Here is an 11,527-nt window from a genome sequence, read left to right as displayed (position 1 = left end):
GCCTGTGGCAGGTGAACAGGCATATCATGAAGGGGCCCGGGGCTGAAAGATAAAAGGAACTGAAAAGGTCCTCCAAGCTCTCGCCTGTGGCTATCGTCACAAGAAGGATCGGGAGGCTGGCAGCCGAGGGAGAGGGTATGAGTCCCCAGTCTTGGCCTTGACCCATCGGCTGATGGGACCCCTGCTGGGCTGGACATGCTGGTAAGCCTTGTCTAGGTCTAACACAAAGTCACATGGGAGAGAGACACAGGATTGTGAAGCATTTCGATGCGAGTGTGCGGTAAAGTGTGTTGGTATTTCGTAAGGGTTTGGCACGTTTTCGGAATGATTCTGGCTGTCTGCCCAGCTCTGAGTTTCCTGTTCATAGCTCCCTGCATGTGTCACTGCTGAGGATTAAAGCCCCCATAGGCTCTGACACACACGTCACTCAGAGTCTCCTTTCAGCTGCGGCAAAACTGGGTCGCCTGACAAGACGTGAGGGACTCTCTCGTGCTGCGCAGACCAGATCCAAAGCTGTTTGGAAAAAGAAAAGAGGAATTAGCAAGTCTTTCCAGGGCTGTCTTCAGAATTCACTTTTGCTTTTAAGAACCAACGTCAATTCAGCTGACTTATTGGGGGAAAGAAACTGCTGTGGATTTACCCTCCAAGTCACCGCCTCCTGCGAGGCCAGCCATCTCCAAATGTCCCCAAGATGAAGAAAGGAGATGGTAAGATGATTAACTGCACTTCTGGTTTTTGTTCCCCTATTTCCTCCTCGTTTTCTTTTTGCGTATTTCTACACCGATGAAAGATTTGGGAGGGACAAACGGACTTTGATAAAACTGATCATGTGATGCTGTTTGTTGAAAACAGGATTTTAAGAATTTCTTGAAATTATGTGGCTCTGTAGGCACATTTAATCTTAAGATGTGTCTGGGAGTCATATTAAAAGATCAACTATGATAATGTATGTTTTACTCTATGGAAGATTAATTATGAAAGATATGGGAAATATATTTTATAACTATATACTACTTAAGAGCTGTAAATAGGGGCATGACGTTTGGTAAATCGTGAAGTTTAAGTGAAGGGTATTGTAAATAAGAATTTCTTTAAAATGCTGCTGATGTTTGAATTAGAATCTTAGAATGCAAATTGATCCATTTGCATTAAGCTTTGTCTGTTTGAGAGGGGCACAATCTGGCCCGATGTTTGATGACCGAAGGATTGCCTTACTATTAACAGACACGCATTGGTTGCATTTAAAGTTATAATGTGTTGTACTAGCAAGGCTTATATGTGCTTCTTCCAGTGAAGGCTTAAAATGTCATTCCTGAGGCTTTACAAATATTACTCCCAGAGCTGTAGGGAGAACTCGGAAGAGATGATTGTCCAGTATTTCTTTATTGGATGTGCCTGACTTCCATAATCCTATGAGTAGCGTTTCTGTGGGAAAGAACAAGAAAATGGGAGAGAATCTGGAAGATTAAAGATAGGAAATGAGAACACAAAAAAGAAAGCAAAATGAGCTTTACTGTTCAATGCAATTCAATTCAATTGACAACTCCTAACTTTTATGCAAAATGCTCATCGGCACTATGGTGAAGAGGGCTCGGGGAGCAGGGTTAGGGAGGATGTTTTCAGATGGTGCAGCTGGTCTGTGAATCCCGCTATTCACCTACGGGCCTCTGGGGACCACCGCTTGTACTGGAGGCCAAGAGAAGGGTTGTGCTCTCTGGAAATGTGTGGATCTCTTGGGGGAAAGTAAGTAGATAAGGCTGCCCACAAGGAGCAGGGAGTACTTCTTGAGATGAATTTAATCTTCTTAATTCTGGTGATGAATTTAAAGAGATGCTTATTGCCTTTCTCAAGTCAGCAGAAGGCTGCTCATTTTCTTTCCCCTAACACCTTCTGGGCACATGCTTGCTCCCTTACTTAGGAGAAAACCTTGCCGGGCATGCTGGAGGAATGGCTGAAATTCACTTCCAAAAACATCCCTTGCGAGACTGACAGGATTAGCATATCCTCACTGTCAGAAATAAAATAAAGGACATATAGATCAATAAATAAGATGGAAGATAAAAACCTATCATCGTGAGAGAAAGGCCAATTTCTTTCTACAAAAATTGTTTGATCACATTATACAATTTATTAAGTCATGTTGTTAGATATCGGCGTGTTTTGTTTTCTATTATCAACATTACAGAACTAATGTACTTAAAATGAAAATGTTGTGTCTCTTCTTGATTATTTCCTTGGACTAGATTTCCAGAGGGAATAGGGTCAAAGGGCATGAGCATTTTTGAAGCTCTTGATCCATGCCACTAGACTTAATCTAGGAAAGTGCTATTAATTTACACTCCCTCCAGCACTGCATGAATACCATTTTACCACACTTTCACCAACATTGGGTTTTGACTTTTTTTTTTTTTAATAAATGTGCTAATCTGATAACTGGCAAAGCCTGTTTTGTTGTTTTGATTTGTTTTAAGGGAACCCTTTGCAGAACTTTTACACTTCCTATTCTGCCCTCTTTGGGTTCAGATTCTTGTCCTTTTTGGTTGTGTACATCAAAGCAATCATTTCTTACAGTAACTTATGCCAACCTAATTTCTGGGGACTTTGACCTCATTTGATGTCGCTCAGCAGGCCTGCTGAGAGCGTGGGGAATCAAATGCTTTTGCTCTTTCTACCATTTGAACAACCCAGGACAAAACTCAGTCTTTTATTTCCTTTTTGTCTATAAAATTTGAAGATAAGGATTGACGTTTCATCCCACTACACGATTGTACTGGGAACAGAGATGAGACAGAGGAACGTTCTTTGAACAGAAAAAAAGTGAAAAATATAAAACAGTACAATTGTGATTGCTTGTTCTTACGAAGTTTATTTATATTCTCACCTTATAAAGTATGTCGTGTTTGGAGAACTGCATGCTGAAATTTTGACAATGTGTTCTAATTATAGACTTAGAAACTGTGTGTGTGTGTGTTGTAACATATTTTTTAGTTCTTGGAGTCAGCCCTAGTATTCGGTATATTCTAGCAGTACATGGAGATATTTTAGATTGAAGGTGGCTTCTATTTTGTTGCTTACTTATCTCACTTGCGTGCAGGACAGCACGCCATTCTTCTTTATTGTGTTGTTGTTGACCACTTGCTTTGCTCAGTTCCCCTTCTCAAAGGTGGGACTTGTTTTATTTGTGTTACTCTCTCCAGGGCCCCGTTCGGGTCTGATACCGAGGGGGGCTCAATGAACGTTTTTTTAATGAGTCCACAGAAGGGAGCTGAGAACATTGTTACCTAATTCTTCATGGAAAGGAATTTCTTAAAAAGGAATCACAGAAGATTTTGAAAATGGAGATTTTCTGTGGCAAATTGATTTATTTAATTTCATTTGGGCTGGTTTCCATTTTAATTGAATGAACATTTAAAGCTCTTAATGGATATTAAGCAAATGAATACAAGCCAAGGGTAGAACCAGGAAAATGGAGATCATAGACTTGTGAGTGTAAGTTGCATGGACTTGGTATGAATATGATATGTGTTACAGTGTTTCATTCTGACCCCTAGCTCAGTGCTACGCTGTTGAATCAGAACCAAACTGATGCTTAGCAATGATGTGAACTTGGTGCCGAATAAATAATAATGATGGCTAATACTTAATAGAGCACTTGACTATATGTGAGGTATGGTTCTAAGTGCCTCATGTGTGAGGTAGTCATTGTTACGATCTTATTTTGCAGATTAAGAAACTGAAGTGCAGAGAAGTGATGTGCCCAAAGTCACACCAGTAGTTGGTGCACAGCTGGGATTCACCACGCAGTCTTACTTAGAGTCCACAGGTTGGTGAGGGTAGGTTTGAGTGAACTCTAGAGACAATGGCACATAGGTTTGGGACAACTGATGATGTTTGTGCTGTTCACTTGAGTATATAGTCACCATTCATTGAGTTCGCACCAAAGAATACATGCTGATCTAAGTTCTTATGTCTAATCTGTTCACAATCTTGCAAGACTGGTATCATTATACCTGCTCAAGGACAAAACCAACTGAGACTCTGAGAAGCTCAGTAAGTGGCCAAGAGGTGATGAGATGAGCTAGGGATTAGTGAAGCCCATCAATCTATATCAAGTGTATTAAACTTCTTAGCCTATGTGCTGCACTGGACGGTTGAGTGCTGATGTGCTTGGTTCTTCATCCAAAAGTGCTGAGTCCATTTCTATATTTGGAGGTGCTAGGCCTAGAAACTCAGTCAATGCAGCCCCTCACTTTGGAATTTTGGGGAGATGGGGGTGCTCTGCCTTGGTCTCTCTGAATCTATGTGGGCCATTATGAAATGGTACCTGAAGTTGATTTTCAGGCCAACATTCCCTGGCAGGATCATCCAATTTATTACCTCATTCTAGACGCATTGATATTCAATATGCAGGGACACTTTCCTTATAGGTTTCAACCACCAAGCACCCAATTCTACACCAAGATTGTTCAAAGAATGTCTCCAAGGAAGATGGGACAGAGTAAGGCAAGTTCTAGCTTAGGAGAGGGGGGCTGGCTCCGTTTTCGCCTGGGAAGCTTACCTATCTTCTTTTTGTTTAGTTTTTCAATTAGAAGATGAGTATGAGAATGTAATTTAAAATAGTATTTTACACAATTTTCTATTAAACTTTTCAGTAAGATTTTGAAATTTAAAAATATTTTTCAACAAGGGGAGCCTGGGTGGCTCAGTTGGTTAAGCATCTGACTCTTGATTTCAGCTCATGTCTTGATCTCAGGGTGGTAAGTTCAAGCCCTATGTTGGGCTCCACACTGGGCATGGAGCTTACTTTAAAAAAATTATTTTATCAACAAATAACATGTAAAAGGTTATTCAGTGAAATCTTTCCTCTCACTTCTTCTCAGACATCTCTTTCCCAACCAGTAGACATCTCTTTCCACCAACAAGTAGCTGAGTAACTGTTAATAATTTTTTCTACCTTTTCTACCCTGTATTTGGGTTCTCCAGAGAAATAGGACCAACAGGAAATAGATACATCAATCTTCTATTGGTTTTATAGGTAAAATCAGGCATATCATTGGGCTATTTTGAGAAATAGAGAGAGAGAAGAGATTATAAAATATTGGCTCATGTGGTTATGGGGGCTGAGAAGTCCCATTGTCTGTTGTCTTCAAGCTATAGACCCAGGAAAGGAGGTGGCCCAGTTCCAGGGCTTGGGAGCTGTAGAGCTAAAGGTGTGGATTCTAATCCATATCTGAAGGCATGAGAACCAGGAACACAAAAAGAAAATACATGTCTCTGCTCAAGTAGTCATGAAGAGTGAGTTGAACCTTTCTCTGCCTCTTTGTTCTATTTCAACCTTCAAGGGATTGGATGATGCCTGATTTACTCAGCTCAAAGGCTTGTTTCATCCAGAAATCCCTTCATAGACACACACCAGCTCAGGCAAATAGATTCATAAAATAAGCCATCACATACCCTAATGGTTTATACTCTTCTGCACCCTGTTCCATATCTGCATTTAACAAGGTGTATTTTTAACCTTTCAGTGGACTTTTAAGTTGTTTGCAATCTTTTGCTATTACAACCAGTGTTGCAATGAATAACAGCCTCACCTGTGTCATTTTGCAGAAGTACACACAAACATGTTTATTTGCTCAATTCCTAGAAGTGGAATTGCAGGTCAAAGACTTGGACATTTGTGATTTTGATATGTATTTCAAAACTGCCCATCCACCTCCCACCTGGTTATAATAGATAATACTTCTGGGAATGTTTGAGAGCATGTTTCCCCATGCTCTTGTCAACACAGTATGCTAGCCAACTGGTTCTTATTTGACTTTTGTGGTCTTTTGTGGGAAGAAGTTAAGTCAGTGTGCTTTTTAAATTTTCATATCTCATTTCATCATGGAGGTTTCTTTATTTAGGCTTTATTTTTTGACAGCAGTTTTAGGTTCACAGCAGATTTGAGGGGAAGGTATAGAGGTTTCACATATAAGTTCTTCCCTCCATTATCAACATGCTCCCCAACATTAGTTACAGTTCATGGACCAACACTGACACATCCTTATCACCCAAAGTCCATGGTTGATAGTAGGGTTCTCTCTCAGTGTTGTGCCATTTATGGGTTTAGACAAGTATGTAATAACATGCATACATCATTATGATATCATACAGAGTTTTCTATTGCCCTAAATGTCCTCTGTGCTGTACCTATTCATTCTTCCCACTCCCAGCTGAAAACCCTGGCAACTACTGATTTTTTTACTACTGTCTTCATAGTTTTGTCTTACCCAGAATGCCATATGGTTATAATCAAGCAGTGTATAGTCTTTTCAGCCTGGCTTCTTTTATTTTGTAGAATGCATTTAAGTTTCTCCTCCATGACTTTTCATGGCTTGATGGTTCATTTCTTTTTAGCACTAAATAATATTCCACCATCTGGATGTACACGGTTTATTTATCCATGAATCTACTCAATAATATGTTGGTTGCTTCCAAGTTTGGGCAATTATGAATAAAGCTCCTATAAATATCTATGTTCAGGTTCTTGTGTGGATATAATTTTCAGCTCTTTTATGTAAATACCAAGGGGCACAATTTCTGGATTGTGTGGTAGTTCTGCTTTTAGTTTCGCAAGAAACCAACTATCTTCCAAAGTGGTTGTGCCGTGCTGCATTCCTACCTGTGATGAATGAGAGTTCCTGTAGCTCCATATCCTCACCAACATTTGATGTTGTCGATGTTCTGGATTTTGGCCATTCTAATAGGTGTGTAGCAATATTAGGATTGTTTTAAAAACTGTTTGTGATCATAACTTTTGGTTTACCCAGTGATTATTTTTTGAAGCCTTGCTGGGTGCCTAGCCATGGGATGCCATAGTGGGTGAGGGTGGTCTAGTTGCTGCCTGCAAAGGCCACACAAAACATCGGGGCAGTAGCATGTATTATACCTGTTGTGATTAGCACCATGAAAGAGACAGGCCAGTGCCAAGAAGGTTACTGATGAGCTGAGATCTGCCTTAGCCTGGTGATAGGAGTCTGGTTGAAGAGCAGGAGTTCTGAGGCACACAGGTGGAGGGTAGAGAGAACAGCAATGTAGAGCCCTGTTGGAGGAGCAAAAGAAGGTATGTACAGGGCTGACCAGGTGTGTGCATGGGGGGTTAGAGGTGAGCTTGGAGACAGGGGCAGGGGGGCAGATCACTGTGGGCATTTGGGGCCACTGTCAAGATGCTGGAATTTATTCTGAATTTCAGATAGTCTTCAGTCATGGGCTGGAAAGATGGTGGCAGAGTCTGTAAAATCTTACCCACATAGACCATAAATGCTTACCTGGATGATGGACATTACAGGGAGAAGTCATTGTATTTGGCACAAGAGATAGTGACATCAGTGACATCTGGTAGAGGGCTGGTGCCAGCCTACACTTCACTCTTTGTCTAGCCTTAAATTCCTGTGTGTGTGACAAGTGACAAAAGCTTAGTCTAAACATGGCCATAGAGACGTACCACTAATACACATTCTACCTCTCCCAGAGATAAAACTCAGTTTACCAAGGCCTTTCTCTTTCATTATCTCACACCTTACTGAATTAACTGATCATTTTGACAAGTGTCGTTATTGCATGTCCAGGCTAGGCTAAGCCTAGTGCTCAGTGCCCCTGAGAGGAAGAAGAAGAAGAGGTGGGAGGGAAAATAGAAAGATTTAGAAAATGAGCAGCATCTTACAGTCTAGTTTTGAGACCAAGTCAAATGTCAGCAACCAAAAGGAAGGCAGGAAAGAAATAGCAAAAGGGCCCGGTCACTTCTGGATTCTAGATGAGAATTCTGGCCTTGCACTGTGGGTCACTTGTGTGCCCTGAGCATCTGCTTGGTGCTGGGGAGCCCTCTGGGCACTGGCGCTTCTCCCACATCCTGCCCTGGAGGTGCAGGTAGGGTTATCATTCTACCTTTAGAGATGAAGAATGGAGAGCTTTCCTCAAGACCACTGAGTGGGCCAGGGACAGAGTGGGACTGTCCTCTGAGCACTGAAGCCATGGCTATCTGTGCTCCAGAATGGAGCAAATTCCTAAGTTTTATTGTCTGGGGAGATCTCTGGGGAGAGGGTTTCTCTCCACTGTGTATCCTCTTTTGCTCTGGTCCCTCTGGTTCCATTCTTATGGGACTGCTTTGCTTATGAGTCTGCAGTGCTGGGAAGGCCCTTCAGAAGGGGTGTGGATGGACCACAGCCTCAGTAGCCTGATGGTAAGGCTAGAAACCAAGAAGTTCTTCCATCTTGTGAAGAAACACAGGGACCTGGGACAGAGTATTGATGACTGGGTGGGCACTCAGGTTCTATCTCCATGGCACAAGCAGTCATTTGTGGCCAGAGAAGAGTGGGGATTTGTGTGTGTGTGTGTGTGTGTGTGTGTGTGTGGCATCTGGAATGAAGATTCCAGGATCTCTTGGCCCGTGGAAAAGGCAGAAGGGATGCAGGTTTCTGTGGACATAGGAACATGGAAGTAGGAAACAGGAAGAATATGAGGTCAGCTTCTTAACTTAAGCTCAGGCAACCTCTCCTGGTCCAGGGAAAAGACGGCAGGTTTGCTTCTGATAGGAAAGGACTCCTCATGTGATTTTTAGGTACTCAACCCAAACAGAATTGTCCAATCAAAAACAAAGTAGGACAGGGGATTATTAAGTGAGAGTGACAGGTAAGAAAGGTAGCAAAAGGAGTTTTTACCAAAAAAAGAAAAAAAAAGTCCAGAGACATATTTGTAAAATTTGAAATGTGCCTGTGTTAATCATGACTGAAATAAATATTTTAGGATTTCTGGATTTTTAGGCTTTTGTTTTTCTTACATTTGTGCTCAGTTGGTCCAAAACAATGGCATGGTTTGCTTTAAAAACTAAAATTTCAGGAAGGATTTTAGCAATTTTGATGTCTGAAGCTGTCAGGCATTCCTGAAATGAATGAATGAATGAACGAATGAGCCACTGAATGAATGATATTTCTCTATAACTAGGTGATGGCATGTTTGTGTCTTTTGTGGATGTCTGCCTCTTTCTATAGTTTGAGGGGAAAATTATGGGATGTGAATGTGCTTATAAATTATCCCATCTTGTTTCTAAGGAGGCTGAACCTCTTGACAATGTGTCCCTTCTTGGCTGACAATGAATTCCATCTTGGCTTTTGATGACAGTAGCCACTCAGTCATTTTTGCCAATAGCATATTTCAACATGGGCCACAAAACCTACACATTCCAAAGCCATGAGTGCACCTACCCCCAGATTGATGTGGTTTCTCTAATTCTATTCTCGGAGTTAATGAGAGGGTAGCACTTGACTGGAAATCCTGGGGTAACTTTTCATAGATCTTTTATTATCTGTAACTTCATTTGCTGGTCTCTTGATCTCTTTGCTGTCGGCTGACTAGAGTCGCTCCATCCTGGGAGTACCAGGCTGACTAGCAGTTGCTCCATCCTGGGAGTACAACAGTGAACACCCTGCTGCCTCCCTGCCCCCACCCCCACCCCCACCCTGATCTGTCTCCTGCCCATGATTGCTGCCCGTGATGTTACCTGTGCTTCTGATATAGATTTGGACCGAGGGAGACAGAGACCCAGAGATAGCAGGTGGTTTCTCAAGATGGTAATAGCTGGTTAATAGAATCAGGTTATGAACCTGTGTCTGTTGGGCTCCCAAACTTCTTTGTATTGCATTGTGCCGAAATGATGAAGAAGGGAAACACAAGTGTATGGAATTGCTCTTTTTCTGATGTAGATGAAGTAGTTATGTTTTCATGAGTGTTGACCTTTTTCAGAGTTTGTTCACAAGAAGCCTCCCTCCTTCTACCTCTGATGGGAATTTATCATCCAAATTGGCTCATGCTATCTGTAAGCTATCTTTTTTATAATTTATTTATTTTTTTCAGCGTAACAGTATCCATTGTTTTAGCACCACACCCAGTGCTCCATGCAATCCGTGCCCTCTCTAATACCCACCACTTGGTCTCCCCAACCTCCCAGCCCCGCCCCTTCAAAACCCTCAGATTTTTTAAAAAATATTATGTGTGCGGGTTATTTTCTACCCTCTGAAATGGTCAGTAGATAATATTTAAACTAAATTCAATACAAATGAAATATATATAATAGCAAAGTACAAATTAACTTGATAACTATTTCTCTGGAAAGCATCAACAGATGGTGCCTGAAGTAGGTGGGAGAAACCTGGTTTCACAAATAGTATCATCTCTCCATTGAAGAATCATCTGTATATCAAAAGGTTACTGATAACAGGTGTTGGCAAGATTGTAGAAAAAGGGAAGCCCTATGCACTGTTGGTGGGAATGTAAATTGGTATAGTTACTACCAAAAGTAGTATGGACGTTCCTCAAAAAATTAAAAGTAGAACTACCAAATGATCCAGCAGTCTCACTTCTGTGTGCATATCCAAAGGAAATTAAAACAAGATCTTGAGGCCATATCTTCACTCTATGTTTATCGCAGCAGTATTCACAATAGATGAGGTATGGACATGACCTCAATATTCGTCCACAGGTGAGTGGATGAAGAAGATGTGGCACATATATGCAATGGGTTATGATTCAGCCATGAGAACAAAAGAAATCCTGCCATATACAATGACATGGATGAAGCTTTAGGGCATTAGGTTAAGTGAAATAAGCCAGACAGAGAAATACAAATACTGTATGAAACTGCATCTATGTGAAGTCTAAAAAAGCTGAACTCAGAGCAACAGAGCAGAGTGGTGTTACCAGGGGCTGAGGGGAAATTCAAGGGACATGGAGGCATTTTGATCAAAGAATAAAAACCTCTGGTTATGAGATTGGCAATTTTCAGGATCTAAGGTACAGCATGGTGATTATGGCTAATATATTGTATTAAATATTTGACAGTTGTCAAGATAGTGGATCTTAAATGTTCTCACCACAAAAAAGAAGTGGCAATTATGTGTTGTGTTGAAGGTGTTAGCTCAGGCTAATCATTTTGCAATATATAGATGTATCAGATTAACACCTTGCGTACCCGAAATTTACACAGCGTTATATTGATATACATACATATTATATAGTTACATTGATGTACATATATGTATAATGTAGCTGGGAGTGCAAAGATTCATGGGATTTCTTTCCCAGAAGGAAAATACATGGTTATAATCAGTGATAGAATGTGTGCTTAGATTTCATTGATTTAAAAAATCTAGTGTGAACTTGACATGATTACCTCTTTTGAATACATTTCCCCCAAGGATGAAACATTTCTCTAGATTAGTACAGTGGGTTCCTGAGCTGATTCACAAGGAGAAAGGGAGGTTACAGTTTTGCTATTGTAATAATGTGGGAAATTACACCCAACATCTCTCACCATGCTCAAGTGTTTATCATTAACCTCAAATTCTGAGGTTTATTTAACAGCAAGATCAGAGTTCTAAACTTCTTTTTTCCGCATTGAAATTGCTTAGAATGCTGGTAAGATAATGTGACAAGTGTACAGAAACTATGTGCATAGGAAAGTGAAAAATGCCACAGGGAGTGAGGTAGGGGGAGG

At 41.0% G+C, this 11,527-nt stretch overlaps 1 protein-coding gene across 3 annotated transcripts in view; it reads left to right on the top strand.

Moving 5' to 3' along the window:
* Nucleotides 1-374: 374 nt before the first annotated feature.
* IL1R1 (interleukin 1 receptor type 1) overlaps nt 375-11,527 on the top strand; it is a 72,957-nt gene continuing 61,804 nt past the window's right edge. The window contains exons 1-2 of one of the 3 annotated variants that reach the window (XM_059134411.1): nt 383-707; nt 3,725-3,823. The gene's annotated coding sequence lies outside the window, so the exon portion shown is untranslated. Of the gene's footprint in view, nt 708-3,724; nt 3,824-11,527 lie in introns of all 3 variants that reach the window. The other 2 variants (XM_059134412.1, XM_059134409.1) reach the window with 2 other exon arrangements.

Source organism: Mustela lutreola, chromosome 9, assembly GCF_030435805.1.
Source record: "Mustela lutreola isolate mMusLut2 chromosome 9, mMusLut2.pri, whole genome shotgun sequence".
NCBI classification, from domain to species: Eukaryota; Metazoa; Chordata; class Mammalia; order Carnivora; family Mustelidae; genus Mustela; species Mustela lutreola.
Note: the sequence above shows the minus strand (reverse complement) of the source record. Positions and strands in the feature narration are given on the sequence as shown.